Source organism: Bos indicus, chromosome 20 (genome assembly GCF_029378745.1).
Source record: "Bos indicus isolate NIAB-ARS_2022 breed Sahiwal x Tharparkar chromosome 20, NIAB-ARS_B.indTharparkar_mat_pri_1.0, whole genome shotgun sequence".
Classification (NCBI taxonomy): Eukaryota; Metazoa; Chordata; class Mammalia; order Artiodactyla; family Bovidae; genus Bos; species Bos indicus.
In genome coordinates this window covers 18,749,407-18,771,934 of record NC_091779.1, presented here as the reverse complement: position 1 = coordinate 18,771,934, position 22,528 = coordinate 18,749,407, and the positions used below count along the sequence as shown (strand labels likewise).

Sequence of the window (22,528 nt, the reverse complement as noted above, 5' to 3'; positions counted from 1 at the left end):
TCTTGCTTTTCTAGCTCAAACAACTCGATTTTGTTGGGCTTCAAAGTACAGTTCAAGGGACATATTTTATAAGTCAAGTTAATGGCCCTGGGGATAATACCGGTGTGACTCATCGATGACAGGAAAAATATGAGGTATGTGTAAACATTCTGCAGCAGGTTTGAAAAGACCCAATTACAGTTATGTCTGGGACTGTTTCTAGTGGTTCTTCCATTATTTTACATGAAATAATATAATGGCTAGTGAATTAACTCTGGAACTTTTTAGAGATAAGAGATGGTCCAATAGCATACTGGTCATGGTAAATTTCAAGAGAACAGCATCTCCCCAGCTATTTTAATTGACAGATAATTAAGTGACTTATAACATCCCCAAGGAAGGGGGAAGAAATATATCTCAGCTGAGCCTTCAGAAATAATTCCCAAGCCACACTACAGAGCTGGGCCATCAGAAGAACAACTGCCTCTTCTGTGATTAGCTGCCTACCACCTCCGGTTCCATAACCACAGGACCACACCACAATTAGGAATCAAACATTAACAGGAAGGCATGAAATCACGAGGATCCAGGAGCCACCGGACCAGGAAGCTGCTGGCTCAGCTGCTGCTGCGGTCTGCTTCCGCATCATACACTACCTACTGTGTCCTTCACGGGCACAACTGATACCCCACACTCTGCCTCTTCACACTCATGCAGCTAGCGACTGAGCCCTGGGACTTGTGCCAAAGCTGAGAGCAAAGCAAAACTTCTCCATGGCCCCTTACCACCTTATATCCAGGAAATTCTGAGAAATGGCTTTGTAACTTTCTACCTCCTGCCAGTTGAAAGGATACACTAATAAGGGCTTGGAACAGATGTTGAGGGACTCCACCATTTCTACCATAGAATAAATTTACTCTTAATGTATCATATTACTAAGTATATATCAAATACCTGATTCACACACAATCGTATACGTAGCCCAGGCAGTCAACAGCATTTGCTGAGAAAGTCTGGCCAAGGCGTTGGGTTTTTAGCAACTTTAATTTTCATCAACATAGTATCTAAACTATCTCATTTTTTATACCACCATTTACCACACCGTAGATAAACAGTCACTGCATGAATGCTTATGAATGAGAAGGATGATCATGGGAAGTGTTCTGCAAAGTGCTATAAAAAGATACACACTTTCCTAAGAATCTTAACATCTAATAAGAGAATATAGTACAGACACCCATGAATGAGGTGACTGATATAGAAAAAACGTTCCAAACCCATCCTAAAATTTAGTTATAATTGCTTTCGATGTAAATAGTCTACAAGGGAAATGGGGTGGAGTAGGTTTGCCTGAATCAGCACCCCCACTTGACTGTTTAAGAAACACTGTTTAGTAGCATTCACCACTTTTCTTCCAAAATAGCAAACCCAGAAGTACTGCAAAGGGAACAGAAGTTCATGCTGGGATCAAAGTGTATCACAGAAAACACCAAGGCACTCGATTAAATACTGTGAATTGGTTTTTAGACCATTGCTAAGATGTCTTTGAAAAGAATGGTCTGAGACATTCATTTCTTTCTGTTGGACACTGAAATAAATATTCCTGGTACTAAATCCATCCTCTTACAATCACTGGGGAAAACTACAGTTTGACCACTGATAAGGCTGCCCATTGGGCAGAATCCACTTTCCTGTGTAACCATTTTTGCAATAAATCATGCAGAAAAGGCAGTGTCAGTGATAAGGCTGTACACTTGATTGCTATTCCCTCAGCCAACTCTTATTAACACAGAATCCAATTAGGGAAATGCCATAAGATATAATAAGCATAATTCATACATTTCCTGGAAGCAATTGCTATGTTATTATTTATTTCTGGTTTTATTTTTACCACAACTGAAGAACACACAGGCAACGAATTACAATGCTATAACTGTAGTTTGAAAATACTGTAAAAAAATTAAAATAAGCCCAAGGGACTATAGTCAGGAGACAAATCTAAGGAAGGCTCCTGGGCTTCCCTGTGCCTGTTAAATGTATCTCATTGCACATTAGACTCTATGGTATTTGTGGGCAAATCCCTATGCTAGCAGCAAGGATGTCTGGCTGCACAGCTGGACTAGCTAGGCGGTGATAATCAACTTCCCCAGAGCCTCCTGGCAGAGGGCCATGTGCCCCTAGAAGCCAAAAGAGCATCAGTGCAGTACCCAGACTCCTCGGAATTCACGTTGGCTCCTCAGCAGCTGGAACTAGTGCAGAGACTGTGAATTATCCCAGACCAAGAGACACCTTCTACTCCACTACTTCCCCTTCCATTTATCCCTACTTCTAGCCTGATTCTCAACTCAGAGGAATTCAAAAACAAAGTCTGTCTTCCCATCTCCTCATTTCCCCAACTCGTCAGTACTGAGAAGCCTCAGGAGGGGTTCTGGGAATGTCCCCAAGAAGTGGAGAAACCCCAGGGCGCCATGATTAACTTGTCAGCAGACCTGAGAGCCACATGTCTCAAAGATCTAGAGTTGCCCTATTATCAATCCCCAAGAACTTGACCACTGCATTCCCATTAATATTAACAGTGTTCTCACCAACAATACAGAGGAATTACTGGGTTCTCTCTGGCTCTGCTTCTCGAACAGGCCAAGTAATTGCCGTGAATATTTTGTTATCAAGATGAACATTTAGCCTTAACCTAGCAAAGATTATTGGTAAAGCTTTTCTTCACTTGCTATTTTCCTTACACCTTATATATTTAAATGGACTTTAGCTGCAGTTTTTATTTTTACATATTTTATAAATTTTGAGAAACCCAAATAGTGATATTATATTTGTGCATTCTTGAATAATATCTTTCCTAAACATTTTAGTTGACTCTGGATATTCCGATATCTATTTATGACTAGAAAAATCCTCTTGAAGCCATTTGCAATGGCCTCTATCTTCTTCTAACTTCTACCTTCCTTTTGAGAAATTTCTAGTTTTCTATCTTCCCCCATCCCCTGCCTGTTTTAATCTCTGCCACCTAGGAAGCTAATCTTTAATCTCCCATCACTTACTATAGGAATATTGTTGAAGAGAAGAATGAATATTGATAAGTGACAGTTATAAATGATGTTGATGTTGTTGATAGCTCACGCTAAATTTATTTGATTTTGCATTTACTAGACTTGCTTGATTAGAAGTATACATTACCAGGGACTCCATGGCTTGAAAAGATGAGAAACAAGGAAACTGGTATGTTGGTGTCTGATTCCAGCCATGCTGGTGGTACCTCTGTGAGCTCTACTACGTACTATTCAGTTAGCTTGAAGCTATAGAACTGACCACTCTCATCCATCAACACAGCTACAAGCACCCATGTCAGAAATCCACCGGTCATGTTGTTATAGGTCAGGAGGAAAAGTGAGTTTGATAAAGAAATTACAGCGATTAGAGGTAGAAATAAAGGAAAGAAAAGAGTTTCAGTCCCAGTGGAAAACAGGCAGAAGGGGCAAGAACGGGGCACCAGAGACAGGTGTATTTAGTCAATACAAGAAAAAAACAGTTGAAATCAGAGTCAGGGGAACTGTCCCATGGGTTAGATAAGATCTCAACAATTCATTTCCCACAGGGCCTGCTCCACAGACTACAGTTTATATTGGTAAGGCTCTTCCCACATACCTCTGCTATTAAATATTTTTTTAAACTTCATTATATTGATGAATGCAGAATCAAGCTGTGCAGTGAATTCATTTTTAAACTGCCTGACTTATTTTTCTGAGTTGTCTTTGTTTAAAAAAAAAAAGTCCCTATTGCTCTCTAAACACCTATAATGAATAATCCATGCCACAATTTCTTTTCATATTCACTAATCTTTATATATTCAGCTTTCTATTAGCTGCAATTTCAATTCATTAAAAAATGATATCATCCTGGGACTAAAGCTTGATTCTTGTTTTTTATGCCAAAGCAATTGCATTTCAAAGAGTAAAATTTTATGTGCTTTCCACTTGGAATTTTTACCAGATTCCTGTCTTTTGACTATTGCCACCTCTCAGTAGAATTGAAATGAGAAGAGAACATTTAAAAAACTTAAACACTGGGAATTGAGAGCTTTGAATATTCAGTTATGTGAAGTAGGATGCATGGTGAATATAGAAATAGTTTTTAGATCTCCTGGGTAAAAACATCAGTAGTGATAGTAATGGTATAAGTAATAATAACACTATATATTTTTCAACTTGTGTTCCTGATCTACCCTTGTGTACTGAACTGAGGTGCCAATCATATACATTTCACATCTCTGTTTCCCACTTACACTGAGTCTCCCTGACCCTATCACTATCAATAATAGCAGTATGCCAAGTGATAATTATGTATTAGCTTATGTAATCCTCACAATAACCCTATAAATCCATATTTTTATTACTTTCTACAATTTTTGAGTAGAAACTAGGGCACTGAGGCTTTAGTAATTTCTTGACTAGTAGGAACAAGGGATCTGAACCCAGGCAGTCTGCCAATGGAGCCTACATACTTTAACACTCTGGTATATTGTGATGGTCCTTTGTCTGCTTCCCAGTGAGTGATGTGGACATACGTAGGAGGATTCAGGAACGATTGGTTCTATACCCATGGAGAAGATGGATTATACACACAGGTAGCAGAGGCTTCCACACTGCTGAATCCCAGAGAATAGTAGACACAATTAAGCAAAACATATATCCCTGGCTGGCTTTTTTCCTCACCCTTTTGCCTTTTGCTTGTCTAGTTGTCCTTTTGATCACCGCATTTGGCTTTTGATTCTGTTAGCCTGGGTAACTGGCAGAGGCAATGATAAATGATCGTGTTTTGGCTAACCGTGTCAGATACATTATGGTATACTATATTGAGCCAAGAAAGTATCTTATGCTGGTAGGGTTCCTTGGTGGTACCAAGCGTTGCTGCTGGCACAGTGCACCCAACAGACATTTTACATAATAGCCATCCATCTCCTCCAACCCACATCACCATGGTGACTACAGACCTGCCATTCCAGGGCCTGAACCTTCCAGACCATCCTCAAATTTACCCAAGCAAAATGCCAAAGCCCCTTGGTAGCTAAACGCAGAGTTAGTTTTGCACATTATTTAGTATACTGTTTCATTCAAGTTCAGTATGATAATATTACATGAAAGAACTGCCTGTATTTATGTCCTGAATATAAGTAAACAACAAACGGATAAAGTCAAATCATGCAAACAAAATGTATATAATGGTATCATATATCATGTTTAGGTCATCTCCCCACTGCAGAAGAGTAAACAGAAATAGGCTTTTATTCTCTTTCTATTGAGAATCTTGGGTCTGTCTTCAGTCATTCAATCAATAAAAAGCTATCAACTGGGTGCACGCTATGTGAGGAGTGCAAGATAACGAAGATAAGACAGCCACCTCTGTCTTCAGGTGGCTTCTATGCTAAGTGTTAAAATAAGGACATATGCGATCTTCAATTAAGGAAGTCTGAATTATAAAATATTTGTAAGGAAAAATACTTCTCTATATAGCAACCCACTCCAGTGTTCTTGCCTGGAGAGTCCCAGGGACGGGAGAGCCTGGTGGGCTGCCGTCTATGGGGTCGCACAGAGTCGGACACGACTGAAGCGACTTAGCAGCATACTAAGATTTTGGAGAACACAGCCTGAACAGAATATTATGCTAAAAACATGTTGGAAAAAAATGAGTTCCTAAAGGTGGGTCTTATAAGAAAGTAGTAGCTGATTTTCCCCCACAAAGATTTGGCTAAAACAAATAAAAGGCTAGAAGTGCCTATTTCTATTTCATTCTTTAAAGTAATTTAGTCAAGAAGTTGTGTCCAACTTATGACCCCATGGCTGGAGCCTGCCAGGCTCCTCTGTCCATGCGATTCTCCAGGCAAGAATACTGGAATGGGTAGCCATTTCCTTCTCCAGGGGAATCCTACAGATCCAGGGATCGAAGTCGAGTCTCCTTCGTTGCACATGGATTCTTCACTGCTGAGCCACCAGGGAAGCCCTATTTCATTCTTGGGGCAATAAAACAGAAAACTACCTGTTCCCTAGAGGCCTTTTGGTGTGGACAACTCTTTTAGTATATGGCAAATGGCTTCTAAACACATCTAATAAAATCTCTGCTGGCCTTTATAAAAAGCCAGCTTACATTTCCCAAAGCCATTCCTATGCTTATTATCTACATGCCAACATTACAGAATCATTTGGTAAACAGTCACCCTTATCTAGCCATCTGAACACAAATGCATGCACACACGTACACACGCACACATTACTTCTCCCATGTTTCTAGTCACACTATTTTCTTACCAAACAAGATATGCTTCTTCCGCATATTCAACCTCTGCACTTCTGTAAACACCTTTTGTTAACTGGAAGGGCAGAGGGTAAATGGAATGTCCCTGTAGGGGCAGAAGTGCATGTGGCTTATCACTAGAGGAAGGTCTCCTCCAGCAATAGCTTCTGTCTGTGACCTGGGAGCTGGAGGGAGAACAGAATCCAAGGAACAGGTGTGACTGATACATGAAAACAGGCAAAGCAAACTTGGTTTTTGAAGCCACATACCAACAACATACTCTTATTCCTTTTTGTCTCAGACAAAGCAGTAAAACAATCATCAAAAGCCCCAAATTCAGATTTATTATGGATGGAAACCTCACCTAGTCAGCCTTATTTAACATCGTTAATCTGAGGAAACCACAGAGAGAATATTCACACTCAGCTGAAATGTAGCTGCTGTTGGAAATAGCTAAAGGAGGGTCCCCATCCTTTCAAGAAGTAATCCACAACCTTCACACAAAAGATCTGCCTGTCAACATGCAATGGCTCAAAACAAACTTGTCACCAAGTACACAGCTGCTATGTACTAAGGGGAAAATATGGGGAATTGTGATCAGAAGAACGGAATTCCATAGCTGGAGGAGGACACAGTTAAGGGACCAACCTCAGTGACCAAAGGCCAGAGAGCAAAAGGTACATTTAAACTTGTGTTAATCACTCAGTCGTGTCTGACTCTTTGCAACCCTGTGGACTGTAGCCCACCAGGCTCCTCTGTCCATGGAATTCTCTAGGCAAGAATACTGGAGTACGTAGCCATTCCCTTCTCCAGGGGCTCTCTTCCTGACCCAGTGATTGAACCTGGGTCTCTTGCATTGCAGGCAGATTCTTTACTATCTGAGCCATCGGGAAAACTACATTTAAATGTAATGGTACACAACCCCTTACATTCTAAGTGCCTCCCTCTGTATCTAACATTGTACGTGGCTCTACAGGAGTCATCGCATAGGGACAGTGCTGAGTCATCTCATAGGGACAGTGCTGAGTCATCGCATAGGGACAGTGCTGAGTCATCAAGCCTTCTCCCAGGAGCTACTGCACATGCAGTTGGCATTTGTGCTCTTATTATCATCAGGAATGAATCCTATTTCAGCATTCCAATTCAATGGGCCACAATTGGAAAATGAATGGAGAATTTCGGGAGGCAGTCCTGACCCCATGACTCACAGTCAAGTGAGCACTATTTAATTGAATTACCAGTTGAATAAAAATTACTTTAGGAAATGAACTATAAAATCCAGGTCAAGTTGTAACATCATTATTAACATCACTACTGGAAGTACTAGGGACCTTGAAAATATGATCTTGAGTGCTTGCCAGAATTCTACAAAGTAGGTAAGCGTCACAAGAACCTTCCCTACCTGCACTGAACATTGTATCCATTTCTAGGGTTAGCTGAGTGAGTGATGATAGAGTGAGTGATAATTCAGCAAAGCCATCCAATGTAGTATGTAGCATAGTGATCAAGCACATAGTAGGAGCTCCATAAATGTTGGCTGAATTTAAGAATCAATGCATTGATTACAAATTAATAATCGGTTACCTGATACGTCTGTGAAAATTAATCAGTCACATAAAATACATTAAGGGGGGGAGTCATGATTGGACTACAAGGAGATCAAACCAGTCAATCCTAAAGGAAATCAACCCTGAATAATCATTGGAAGGACTGATGCTGAAGCTGAAACTCCAATACTTTGGCCACCTGACAGGAAGAGCCGACTCATTAGGAAAGACCCTGATGCTGGGAAAGATTGAAGGCAGGAGGAGAAGGGGACGTCAGAGGATGAGATGGTTGGATGGCATCACCAACTCAATGGACATGAATTTGAGCAAGCTCCAGAAGATGGTGTAGGACATGGAAGCCTGGCACGCTGTAGTCCATGGGGTCATAAAGAGTCGGACATGACTGAGCAACTGAACAACATGATTAAATGAATCAATGGTAATTTTGATCAAGAGGCTAATGACAACCACTCTCAAACACCCAAATGTGCTTTAAGCTATAATCAAATAGTCTCCTTTTTTTTGCTTCTGCATTTTCTCTGTTTAAGTCTAGATCCTGGCACCTGTGAGCCAGGATTCCTAAACACTTCTGGTTTGGCACTGCCCCATTCAAAACAATTTTTGCTCAAATAAACTCTTTAAAAAAATTTAAGTAGTGATTTTGAATAAGAAAATGAGACATTCTTTGATAACCAGCCTACCCTTTCTATTCGAATAAATCAATCTGCGCCAAAACCAAGGAGACAAATAATAGATGAATGTCCTTTATTTTGTTCATGACTATACTTTGTGTCCCTCTTGTGGTTAGGTGGAGCCAGGCACAATGACTTCAGTGAGTTTTTGAGTTGAGGTGCCTCATGCTGGTTCTGCACAAAAGCACTTAACCCCTTAGAGTGGACTGGCTCTGCACAAAAGCACTTGATCCCTCTGAGCTTGCTTTCCCCTCAAGCATGGCAGTGGGCAACATCTGAGATGCTGGCTACTCCATCAACCTGTATCCCTGAGTGAGGATGGTCGGCAGAGTGCCTGGTCAACCCATAATGGACACACAGTGTGAATAAGAAATGAATCTTTGTTCTTTAACCCCTGACACTGTTATGGTAGCACATCTTATTCCAGACCAATTGATAAAAGGAATACAATTCCAGGATGCTAGTTTCCACAAAACAACAATGAGCCATGATCACATCAAAGCTCAAACTCACAGTTTCTGAATTTTGCTCACCTCCATCCCAGACCATCTTCTAATCTTCCTTTATTATTACCCTTACTCTAATTGGTTTATTAATTGCACAAGAATTTTAAAAATTCTGCTCTCTGCAACAGGCTGTGATCAACGCTGGGAATAAAAGGGAGAGAAGGCAATTTATGTCCCAAAGAAAAGCAATGCATGTTCTAAATGAGATTACATTTAGAGCTCAGCTCGACAGATGTGAAACAGACCCAAAAATTGTCCTGAGCCTCTCCTTCCTTGTGTTTGATCTGTTTCTATGGACTGGTGTCAGAAATCTCTTAACCACAGAAGCCCTTTTTGCTTTCTTTTCTTTCAGGTCTTGACAAGATGCCTGGTGGGTCAGATGAGTCATTGTTTGGCAATCTAAGAATTGTCAGTTGTACTTTCATCTTTCATATTTTTCTGTCAAGAGGCAGTATTCAACAGAACTGTATATTTTCTGCCACATAGTAACAACAAGGATGGTGACTGACGAGAGTTAAATCCCTATGGACTATTCACTTTAGTTAAAATTTCATCAGCATCTTGGAACATCCCCTGTTCAACACGTCTCAGGGGAAAGATAAGAAATATTATTTTACTTCTGTTTGATTTTAAAAGATTAAGTCTGTTGACCTTGGTCCCTGATCACCATTCATAAACAAATACATGGATCGTCATAGAGTCTCAGGATGGTAGGAAGATGATTCCTTTTAAAAATCTGACACTAGCTATGGGCTTTATCTCTGGTCGCTTATCATCTTAAGTGTATGCTTTCCCCTTCTACTATCAGAAAAGCATTTATCAGCCATGCAGACAGGCTCAAAGCAAACTGGAAGCCCACTATGTTTATTTTTTGCTCTGAAAAAAAATCTCATCAGCTTCCTATTCTTGTCAGAATTATGAAGATAAAGCTTTGATGTGCATGATTTGAAAAAATGACATTCACTGTAAGGTAATATTAGGGTCTGACTTTCAAGTATTATACATTTACTTCTTTATTGTTTTAAGGCAATGCTAGTGATTAACTGCTCAAATCATGTAGCTAATTTCACCATTCCCATATTTTCTCATTTCCTCACTGTCCTCTGTCCTTATTCTTCTCCAATTCTGACAAATAATAAAATTATATTCCAGTCAAGAGTGAAATAGTCACAGGTATAGCCACTGAATGGGAACAAACTGGTTCATCTAACAAATACCTTTGAGTCCTGACTTCATACTAGATGCTGGTATAGATTCTGAAAATAGAGCAATAAAGTCCAGTAGAGGAGGCCATACTCTCACATGTCAATGGAGAGACAATAATCAATAATATCAGTTCAAATAAATGCTGTGAAGAAAATGAAATAGAGTTACAGGATAGAGTGATGGGAGAGCTGGGCTTACCAAAGAACACTTCTCTAGAAAGGTCAAGTTTGCATCAAATTCCAAGTGAAAAGAAGCCAAAGAGTTGAGGAAAGAGACATCTAGAAAGAAGGACCAGGAGGTTCAACAAGGAGCTTGGAGTGAGAAAGAGCTTAGCCCATTCAAAGAAGAGAAAGCAGATCTTACTAGATGGAGACAAGGGAGAAAGGGAAGGCAGAGGCCAGCTCAAGATGAGCCACAGAGTTCAAGGTAAAGCCCTTGGATTTTGTTTCAAATCCAGTGAAAAGTTATTGGAAGACTTTAATAGAAGAGTGACATTAAATGTAGATATGCAAATATCAGTCCAATCATCTGACAAAATCAGTCAGATCTTTCCACTTTCAAACACGATGCTAGATCTACCAATTCTACAAAGAAAGTATGGGGATATCCCCCAAGTCCAGGGGGAAAACTCCTGAGTTTCCACCTTTCATTAGTGCTCCAAAGCTCACACTTGCCACCAACCAACAGGCTCAGGAGGAATATGCACCTGTCTTTTCAGAAAGCCCACCCTATTGGGATGTCCTATTGAGCTACTTCCTAAATTCTTACTATACCAATGTGATGTGTTACTCGAGCCAGGATCAATCAGAAGACAAACGTCAGCTGCTATGTGGAGGATGGTCAGGCGGGGAAAACTGGAAGCTAGGGGCACAGGGTATCTTACCAACTCTGGTCCAGCATTACATGGGCTTGTATGAAACTTCCTTAGATGGCACTGGAAAAATAATCAGCTTGCTGTAAAATATTAAATTTAATTTGTATTAAAATATATAATAAAATATAAAGCATTAAATATATTATTAAATATTACTGAATTTTATAACATGTTTCATTCTGATCCTAATAGTCTTTCATAAACCCTTAAAAGATTTTCTGCCATGGGATCAAGTGAAATGTCACTTTTTTTCTTAAGCAAAAAGATAAAATTTATGAACCATGCATATGCCAGTTCTGTGAGATGCCATCTTGATTAAAATGTGCTTAAATTTGCTTTCAACTTGGCAGAGCTCCATGGGTGCTTAGACATTAAAACAGCTGGCATTTCTGTCAAGAAGTTTTGTATTTCTTTTTAGAAATGCAGATTAAATTGAGTTACTTTAAAATCCCCACTCTTGAAATCAATATATACAGATCAGGTCTATTCTCAAAAACAAGAAAGTTTTATTCCCATCCCTCTCTTTTTACTGCCAATCCTAAACTCTTTTGTAAGCCCACGAGGACCTCATTGAAAAGTCTTGAGAGACTTGCTTTAATCAGGAAGCAGTAGGCTAATAATTATTTTTTTTAATAGCCACCAATAATGCCTACTTCCCATGTGGCACAGTGGTAAAGAATCTACCTGCCAATGCAGGAGATGCAGGAGACATGGGTTTTATCCCTGGGTCGGGAAGATCCCCTAGAGTAGGAAATAGCAACCCACTCCAGTATCCTTGCCTGGGAAATCCCCTGGAGAGAGGAGTTTGGCAGGCTACATACAGTCCATGGGGTCACACAGAGTCGGACTTAACCAAGCACGATCATGAAAAATGCCTATCCTCCAAAATGCAGAGGGATGATTAGATGATATCTCTACTTCAAAATTCACTAAAAGTAGAGAAGTTTCCCATTCAACTACAAGATGATACTGGACACCCTTCTAAGGACACACGTACATCCCTTAGAGGCAGAGATCACAAACTGACAACCAAACACCTAATGTGATCAACCTATTTTCCCCATGTCAACGGGTAGCAACAAGTCTCACAATGTTAGCATAGTATTTTTAAACAGTTGAATTAATTGGCTGTCAATATTTAAAACTCAGGAGATTTTACGACTTTATTTTCAGCTCATTTGAAAAAAAAGTCAAAAGATCTGGAATTTCTACAGGTACACATGCTTGCTCTTCAGCAAGACAACAATCCCCAGATGGTGAGTAATGGACACTCTCCATGGGTGGAGAAATATTTGATTTGCTACGACTCTACCATGTCCTATTACATTGTAATCCCTCCCTGAACCATTCACTTACAACACCTATCTGACCAGTGCAAACCGTCTTTCGTAATGAAGAGACGGATTGGATGCATATATGGATGTATGGATGGATGGGCGGGTGGACAGAATGCAATTAAGCCCCAAATTATGCAGCTTGCTGAACAGTAAATTTTTATAGCAAGCACTGTTTTGAACCAAATACACCAAGGTTCCAAGACTTCCCCAAAATTAGAATTTTGAATTCCTCGGGCTAACCCAACTGAATAATAGACTTAAATAGTTGAGACTAAGACTCTAACTACTTCTGGATCTAGACCAGACCGTTTCTGCCTGCTTTTCAAAACAGGAGACCTTGGGGGTGATCACGGCCATTCGCTAGCCCACATGGCACCTTTGTGGAAAAAGTTCCCCTTCCTGTGGGTTGATGCGTCAATGGCTTGGCAAGCAGAGTAGGACTTCCTTTTCACTGCACTCAACTCCCACACCAGCCCAACTGTACGGTGATTAATCTGCACAGATATAGGCAGCACCACAGCCCTGGAAGTGAACTTTACACAAACCACAAATGAAATCAACATGCAAATGAAGTTCAACCAGAGAGATGCACCTGATAAATCAAGAGATTAAAGGGACATGAAGATCTGTGTGTGCTTTCACTGGTAAGCTGGATGTTTAATCTCTCAGATGAAACAGATCTTAAAACTTTTGAAAAAGGGAAATAAATGAACACTACCCCAGGCCAAGAGAGCTGAAGATCAAAGCACTCTACCTAATCTCCAAGATCATTCTGTCCTGATGAACAGGTCTCCTACATGGGTAGATACACACACTCTATTCAGAAAACCAGTTTTTATTTATTGGGGGTAAAAATAATTTACAAGAATTTTTTCACTTTACTATTTTTGAAGTATAGTCAAATTTACAATGTTGCAGGTGTACAGCAAAGTGATTCTGTTATTATACACACATATTTATATGTATATTCAGATTCTTTCCCACTATAGGTTATTATAAGATATAGTTCCCTGTGCTATACAGTAGGTTCTTGCTGTTTATCTATTTTATATATAGTAGTGTATTTATGTTAATCCCAAATTCCTAATTTACCTCCCCCTTTTTCCCCTTTGGTATCATAAATTTGTTTTCTATGTCTTATGAGTCTATTTATGTCTTGTAAATAAGTTTATTTGTATCATTTTTTCAGATTCCACAAATAAATAATACCAGATGATATCTGTCTTTCTTTTTCTCACTTACTTCACTTAGTGTGATAATCTCTAGGTCCATCCATGTTGTTTCAAATGTCATTTCACTCCTTTTATGGCTAAGTAATATTCCATCATGTGTGTATGTGTATATATATAGACACACATATACATGACATCACCTTTATCAGTTCATCTGTTGATGAACATTTAAGGTTGCTTCCATGTCTTGGCTATTGTACATAGTGCTTGAGAGCATGTATCTTTTCAGATTAGAGTCTTTGCCTTCTCCAGATATATGCCCAGGCATAGGATTGCAGGGTCATGTGGTAGCTCTAGTTTTAGTTTTTTAAGGAACCTCCATACTGTTGTTCATAGTGGCTGCACCAATTTGCATTCCCACCAGCAGTGCATGAGGGTTCCCTTTTCTCCACATCCTCTCCAACATTTATTGTTTGTAGACTTTTTGATGATGGCCATTCTGCCTGGTATGAGTGGGTACTTCTTTACAGTCTTGATTTGCATTTCTCTAATAATTAGCAATTTTGGCCATCTTATGTCTTCTTTAGAGAAATGCCTATTTAGGTCTTCTGCTCATTTTGGGCTTTTATAAGAATTTTGTATCAATAAGAAGTCTATATCAAATGAAAACTTTGAAAATACAATTTCTTTTTTTTTTTTCCATCTTAAGTAGCCCATTCAAGGTAATTTTTTCCTACTCCTTAATGGAACATGAATTTCAACACTTTGTGCCAGTCTTACTTCCCTGCAATTTCCCCTGTCCTAACTCACTGTTCAATTTTGTGTTTCTGGTGCCTGCTGAGACCGTGATACTCTCAGCTTTCAGTGGGAGTCCTGATGGCCTTGCTCATCAAGTTTGTCAGTACAGTCTTCTGTACTTTTTGAATCTGAAGAATAAGCACTTAACACAGAAGGGATATTTTCCCAGTCCAGTGGAAGTAACAAATGTCAAATATCCCTTCAACTCTCCTAGAGGAATCATCAGGGCTAAGCCTCCAGCCCCAAGATGACCTCGTGCTTCCACTTGACCTGACATAGCTGCCCTGACCTAGAAGGAGGTTAAGAAAAGCCCTGCTCTCTCCAGAGAAAATACTTTTGAATAATGTATGTCATCACTGAATGTTCTTTTTCAGATCTTATAGATAGTGGAAATGAAAGAAGCATTATGTAGAAAGAAATTCATTTTGCATCTCTGAAATATCTTTGATCTTCTCCCATTCCCTGGTTTTACCCAAGGACAAAACATTTGCAAACATTTCAAAATGTAGTCATGTAATTTTCCCTTTCATAAAATAACAACAGTAATAATAAAGTTGTCTTCATCTAACATAAAAGTGTTATACCCTTCTCCTAAAGAGAGCTGGTGTTCTGTTTCAATTTACAGGGACAAAGATGCGACTTCATATTCCTTCATATGCGACAATGTTGGAAAGGCATTGTAGTTGTCCGGGGTTCTCACTGTAGCCCCTAGGACACAGTACATGAGATGGTTGAATAGTAAGGTTCTGGGCATTGCCATCTTGAGAGGTACTTAGAGGAGTTTCACAGGGAACATCATGACCTATGTTGGCTGGTGGTGGGGGCGGGTAGCAGGACATGTTGGCGGCGGGGGGTCCCTTTTTTCCTTCTCCCAAAATCTCACTTTAATACATTAACTAGGAATTCCCACAGCCACCTACTGGTACTCGGGAGGAGGTATCCTTCCCTAGCTCTGCCATTCCTCCATTTTCCATTATGGGTAGAGAAAAGGATTATCTGCTTGTTGGGTCCCCCTCTTCCTCAATCTCTCTTTCTCTCTCCTTCCCTCGCTCCCTCCTTCTCAATATCTGGACCACACCATCCCACCCTCTCCATCACCCTCTCTCTGTCTTCTTCCTCTCTCCTCCTCCTCTTTCCATGCCTCTTTCTTCCTCCTTCTAGCTATCTGTAACTCTTCTCCCCTCTACTTTTCACCCTCCCTTTCACCATGAACTACCATCCTGAAATCACAGATGGTCTTCTGTTCTCCTTATTTAAATCCACAGGGGCAGAACTAGCTGCTTGGGGACGGAGAAAGTAAGTCCACTGTGAGGAAAAATGGTGGGAAGCCCATTGGGCCCAGCTCCATAACGAAGATGTGTCAGGATTAAAGAAGAGATTCTTTATGATATTTAAATGGGCTCTTCAAAGCTCTCAAACTTTTTGGGCAACTCAATAGAAGTAAATAAATGGGTTTTAACAAGATAGACCAAAGGGAAATTATACACAATGAAATTTCCTCTCCTATTTATATGTATCTGTCCAGGTGATTTTGAGGGATCATAAAATGAGGGGCAGTGATCATCAGATTCTCAAATGACAACTGTGAACTAAAACAGTCCAATGTATTACTTATGGAGGATGTTTTCTTGTTTTTTTTTTTAAATTTGGTTTGGCTGTAATGTTGGCCATGCCACAACAGCATGTGAGGTTTTAATTTCCTGACCAGTGATCAAATCTGCACTTCCTGCAGTGAAAGCACAAAGTCTTAAACACTGGACCACCAGAGAAGTCCCTGGAGAATGTTCTAATATGGATTTTATGTTTATAGTCATTGTGACTTACGTCCTGACTTTTTAATGATAACTGTACATACTATGATGCATTAAATCCCTTTGCACATACATTGCTATTCCTCGTGGTTCAGTTGGTAAGAATCTGCCCACAGTGCAGAAGAACTGGATTCAATACTTGGGTCAGGAAGATCCCCTGGAGAAGGGCATGGTAACCCACTCCAGTATCCCATGGACAGAGGAGCCTGGCGGGCTACAGTCTATGAGATCACAAAAAGTTGGACACGACTATGCGACTAACACTTTCACTTCACTTTTCACTTCCACTTTATAATAGTGTAATTTTAATTCACTAGCATAAATAAGTCAAAAACTTAAAAAATATATCATTCCCTGACTTCTATGTCTTTATTTCTCTATTGGTCTAGGACACAGAGAAAGGATGGAGTGTAATTAAGCCCTCAGATTCCTAACAACTCCCACTGTTAAGAATAGAGTGCACAGACAGAAGAGTGAGTCAGCTGATTCAAGGACCAAGGAGGAAGAAAGTGAGACCTGCATGGCAGCCCATCACAGGGAAGCTGGGCCCAGTGAGAAGCAATGAGTAGCAAACACACTGCATGCCATACTGACTTCCCAACCTCATCATTGAAAAAAAAAATTCTATGTTTAACAAGGCTGAGAATTGTCTGCTTACAGTCATGAGATCCTGAAAAACGAAAGTCAAGAAAATAAGGAGGAAAAATCAGGTCAGACATGAATAGAGGCCATTCTGTTGGTAATATTCAGTTACAGGCTTTTGCCAGGATTTCAACTGGGAGGAATTAGAAGATAAAATCCAAAACCTGTCATGTAGTATTTGTACGTATCCAGTATTGTATCACTGGAGAGAACTGAGTTAATATCTGTGAGTCATCCTGCCAAGAGCGAGTGGGCCAGGTAAGCAGCATCCCTAACAGAACGGAGACTTCACAAGGCTTATTCCCGCCAGAAGGGCTCTGGGTGGGGCAACCGCACATCCCCATTTACACAGGACAGTGCTGCGTCACATCTGTTGTTCAGCATAATGATTAATAGCACATCTTTTTATTCTCAAAAGATCTCAATTTTCATGATCAATTAAAGGTCCCTTTGTTGTTGTTGTTTAGTCAATAAGTCACGTCCAACTCTTCTGCAACCCCATAGACTGTAGCCTGCCAGGATCCTCTTTCATGGGATTTCCATGCAAGAATACTGGAGTGGGTTGCCAATTTCCTTCTCCAAGGGATCTTCCCAACCCAGGAATCAAACCCATGTCTCCTGCATTGGCAGGCAGGTTCTTTACCACTGACACAGAAGGGAAGGTCCCTTTAGGTATGTGCTATGTAATGGATTATTTGTATTCCATTACAGGTGTCCAGGGCTTCCCTGATAGCTCAGTTGGTAAAGAATCCACCTACAATGAGGGAGACCTGGGCTCAATCCCTGGGTTGGGAAGATCTCCTGGAGAAGGAAAAGGCTACCCACTCCAGTATTCTGGCCTGGAGAATTCCATGGACTGTATAGTTGCAAAGAGTCGGACATGACTGAGTGACTTTCACTTCACTTCACAGCTGTCCTAATATATGTCACTGATTGCATTCAACAGAACCTCTGGAGCTGAGGAAGAAAATGTAAATGAAACTTATTTAGAAATTATCTTCATCAACCATTAGAGATAAAATATAAGGAAAGATAGAATACAAATCAACCCAAAAAAGTAAGAAGCAATATGAGGAAAGAAAATGCAACACTGCCCTTAATTTCCTCATCCTCTGTCTTAAGAGTTGGTTACCCATGATAACTGGAAAGCAATCTTAGAAATGAATATAATCCATTAAGAAAATTTTTTTAACCTTTGATTCAAGAGACAAATGGTCTTTCTATTTTAACCAAAATACCTAAGTAGCAAATAGATATTACTAACACAAAGATCTTAAACCTAGTTTTCTGAGGAAAAGAAAAAAAGGTACTTTCAGCATATACATAAGAAAGAATTGTCCCCCTTTTAAAGCCACATGGGGAACTTAACTGTTACATTTCTCTTGCTAGGAGACCACAGACCAGAAAAAGCCAGGTTCAAGCTCACAACTAGAGCAAAATCTTTTACATCACCTATAAGTTGCTTAACATGGTAATGCAGCTATCAGTTTCCCTATACAGAGGTCTAGAGCCTAGTTAACAAGCAAAAATGAGATAAGGTCAAAATATGAGCTGTCAGGGTCTCCACTATATCCACTTTGAATTAAACTACTGACTCCTCCCCATGTTGCACTATGAAAATGGCTTGACTCATGAAACAGGACAGGACATAGTCACACAGATGATGAATATTCTATCTTCAGTCCCATAACAGCTACACAGCAGATTCATCATATCAAGATGCTCTCTACATCCATTATCTAGAAAGGTAGTAATTCTTCCTCTTCCATCACAACCATCATGTCCTGAATTTCTCCCAGTCCCCCGCATCCAATATAACTGAGGACACATTCAATAATTCGATCTTTTCTGCTGAATGCACTTGTCAACAATTTCAATACTGCCCTGTCGTGATTCCTGCCTTCCCTCCAGGCCATATGTTCTTTTTTTTTCTGTATTGAAATAAAATATAAGCACAGAGAAGGACAATGGATTTTCACAACATTTTTAAAATTAGAACACTGCAGCATCTAGAAGCCCCCTCTTACGTTGCATCTCAGTTATCTTTTCCCCTTAAAGTTAATCACAATCCTGAATCCTGAGGCCAAAGGTCTGTTCCTAAGCATCATATGAACAAAATCATGTAGCATACACGCTTTGGGTGGGCTTCTTTTCTCCACACCGTGTTCTTGAGATTCATCCATATTGTGTGTGACTGTCTCTCATTCCTCTGTATTGCTGTATGGTAAGTTATGTTTTGACTATACCACAAATTAGTGAGCTGCTTTCATTTTTTGCTATTACAAATAATGTTACTATGAGCATTCTTGCACATGTCTTTCGGTGGTCTAATGTACAGAGTTTTGCTAGATATGCACCTAGGAATTGAAATCTTAGACTCTAGGTTATTATATATGCTCTTTCACAGATATTGAAAAGCTTCCCAAAGTGAATCTACTAATTTATACTCATACCAGCAGGGTTTCTATTGCCTCTCATTTTCAGTGGTGCATGCTAAGTCATTTCAGTTGTGTCTGACTTTTTTGCAATCCTGTGGACTGTAGCCCACCAGTCTCCTCTGTCCATGGGATTCTCCAGGCAAGAATACTGGAGTGGGTAGCCATGCCTTTCTCTAGGGGATCTTCCCCACTCAGGGATCGAACCCACGTCTCTTATGTCTTCTACATAGGCAGGCAGGTTCTTTACCACTAGCGCCACCTGGGAAGCTGTCAGTCATTTCCATTTTAGCCAATCCGATGGATGTAGTAGTAGAGCATCAATGTGGTACTGTGGATGTAATTTAAATTTCCTAGAGACTGGTGAGGTTGAACTACTCAGATTTCCTTGTTTGTTTGTTTGTTTTTGTCTATGCTGGGTCTGCACTGCTGTGCAGGCTTTCCTCTAGTTGCAGTGAACAGGGGCTACTCTCTGGTTGAAGTGCACGAGCTTCTCATTGCTGTGACCGCCCTTGTTGCGGAGCATGGGCTCTAGGCTCACAGGCTTCAGTTGCAGCACATGGGCTCAATTGTTGTGGCTCCCAGGCTCTAGAACACAGGCTCGGTAGCGGTGATGGATGGTCTTAGTTAACCCTAGGCATGTGGGATCCTTCTGGATCAGGAATCAAACCCATGTCTCCTGCATGGGTAGATTCTTTACCACTGAGCCACCAGGGAAGCCCGCACCCATATTTCTTCACATTTGAGCTTTTACTTAGCCAATGGTCAATCTCAGTCATTCAGCTCCTCTCGGTTAAACTTATGAAGGATGCTGCCATAAGAACCAAGGGGGTGTACACACATTCCACTCAAAGCCATCCTGCTTGTTGGCCTTTGTCACTGTCCACCAAACATTCCCACATCAAGACTCAACCACCTAGTGGAGGCCAGCCTCCTCTCTCCTGAAGTAATCCAGTCAGACACACGCTTCATTACAAACCTACCTGTGAGCTCCCCACATAATCTTACTTCGCAGTAAAGAAAGTGTGCGAGTTCTCTTTGCCACTTAGTATCTATATGGCCAAGTGCAAGTCATTTGACCTCTTTTGGACTCAGGTTTCTTACGTGGAAGTGAGAGCATTGCTTACCTCACAAAATTGTTACAAGAATTAAAGGATTGTGAGCTTTAAATCCCTTCTTCAATGTCTAGTAGGTATTTTGCACTTGGTAAATATTATTTTTTTCCATATCCTTTTATCTCTCCACCATTATTAACCTCCTCCTTTTACTTTATTAAGGAGGAGAAGGGAAAAAACCTTTGGCTTCTGCAATCAAGCCTGATGCTGATTCTTGACTAGCTCAATTATTAATTTCCCTGTATCACCGTACTCCAGTACTCTTGCCTGGAAAATCCCATGGACAGAGGAGCCTGGTAGGCTGCAGTCCATGCGGTTGCTAAGAGTCGGACACGACTGAGTGACTTCACTTTCACTTTTCACTTTCATGCATTGGAGAAGGAAATGGCAGCCCACTCCAGTGTTCTTGCCTAGAGAATCCCAGGGACGGGGGAGCCTGGTGGGCTGCCGTCTATGGGGTCGCACAGAGTCAGACACGACTGAAGCGACTTAGCAGCTTAGCAGCATCTAAGCTGCTAAGCTGCCCCGTACACTCTAAAAGGGATCTGGTTGGTTGGTTAGTTGTTGGTTTTTATTTAAACAGTCTTGAGTTAAATATTAGAATAATTTACACTAAAATTTCAAACTTTGGTGCTGCTCTGAAAGAACTTGGAAGATCTGGCAACACTGCTCACGTTTCCTCACAGCAACAGATCACCTGGAAATGAGCAGCCACTGCCCCTCCTTGCTCCCCGAGCCTGGCCATGAACTCTCTGGTTAGCCACACTCCTCTCCCTTCCCTCTTTTCCATCAGGCTGGTCTCATGCATTTATACCACCTCACTAGACTGACAGTTTTTCAGTTTTCTACCTCTTCTCTAGATTCTTAAAGAACAAAATGACAGCTGTCTAAGATCTACCAGATACTTGCATTTAACATTGTTTCTCTTACAAGTATAGACTCCACAGTTCTCCAGATTCTTAACAACTTAAAATTGTCAGGTCTGGTTGGTTAGCCACTGGAACAGATTATCACAAACTTAGTGACTTAAAACAATACAAATGTACTGTCTTTCAGCTATGGACATCAGAGGTCCAGAATGGGTCTCGATGGCCTAAATTGGAGTTCAAAGAGCTGCATCCCTTTCTGGGGGCTCAGAAGAGAACTCGCTTTCTTTCCTTTTCTAGCTTGTGGAAGCTGCTCTTATTCTTTGGCTTATGGCCCTCTTTCTCCATCTTTAAAAGCCAGAAAGGACTGGTGGAGACTGTCTCATGCTGCGTCATACTGACACTTCCTGTTACACCACTGCCTCCCTTTTCTACTCTTGAGCCCCCATGTGATTACATTATGTGTGTGAGTCGCTCAACCACATCCGACTCTTTGCAATACCATGGACTGTAGCCTGTCATGGAAATCTGTCCATGGAAATGAACATGGAAATCTTTTCTCTGTCCATGCAAATCTTCAGGCAAGAATATTGGAGTGGGCTGCCATTCCCTTTTCCAGGGGCTCTTCCCTACCCCGGGATCAAACCCGGGTCTCCTCCTTTGCAAGCAGGTTCTTTACCATCTGAGTCACCAGGGAAGCCTTCCAGATAATCTAGGATAACCTCTGCATCTCAAAGTCATCTAATTATCAACCTTAATTCCGTCTCCAACCTTAATTCCCCTTTGCCAGGTAACACAGCACATTCACAGGTTCCAGGGGTTAGGATGTGAACATCTTGAAAGTGGGGGAAGGAGGAAGGCAGATGGGCATTATTCTACCTTGCACAGCCCTCAATACTCTTAATAAGCCTTTCTTTTCTTGAAAAAATGGTTGAGCTACAATTGTTAATTTACCTAATAATGTTGCTACAGTTTCTTCAGTTCAAAAACCAAACAAAGGGATTTGTCTGATAATCTAGAGGTTAAGACTTCACCTCAATGCAGGGGTACAGGTTTGATCCCTGGTCAGGGAGCTAAGATCACCCATGCCTGCCAGCCGAAAGACCAAAACATAATACAGAAGCAATATAATACCAAATTCATAAAGACTTTTAAAATGGTCTAAATTAAAAAAAAAAAAAATCTTTGGGAAAAAACAAGCCTTCAAAATCCAAACAACTCATAGCCAACATTGTAACATTCCCATGG

The 22,528-nt window shown here is 40.6% G+C and overlaps 1 protein-coding gene across 8 annotated transcripts in view; it reads right to left on the bottom strand.

Moving 5' to 3' along the window:
- PDE4D (phosphodiesterase 4D) overlaps window positions 1-22,528 on the bottom strand; it is a 1,602,952-nt gene that overhangs the window by 1,442,609 nt on the left and 137,815 nt on the right. For 7 of the 8 annotated variants that reach the window (XM_070774938.1, XM_070774935.1, XM_070774936.1 and 4 more), the window contains exon 2: window positions 11,114-11,184. The exons of the other annotated variant lie outside the window; for it this stretch is intronic. The gene's annotated coding sequence lies outside the window, so the exon portion shown is untranslated. The remainder of the gene's footprint in view (window positions 1-11,113; window positions 11,185-22,528) is intronic. 8 annotated transcript variants of the gene reach the window in all.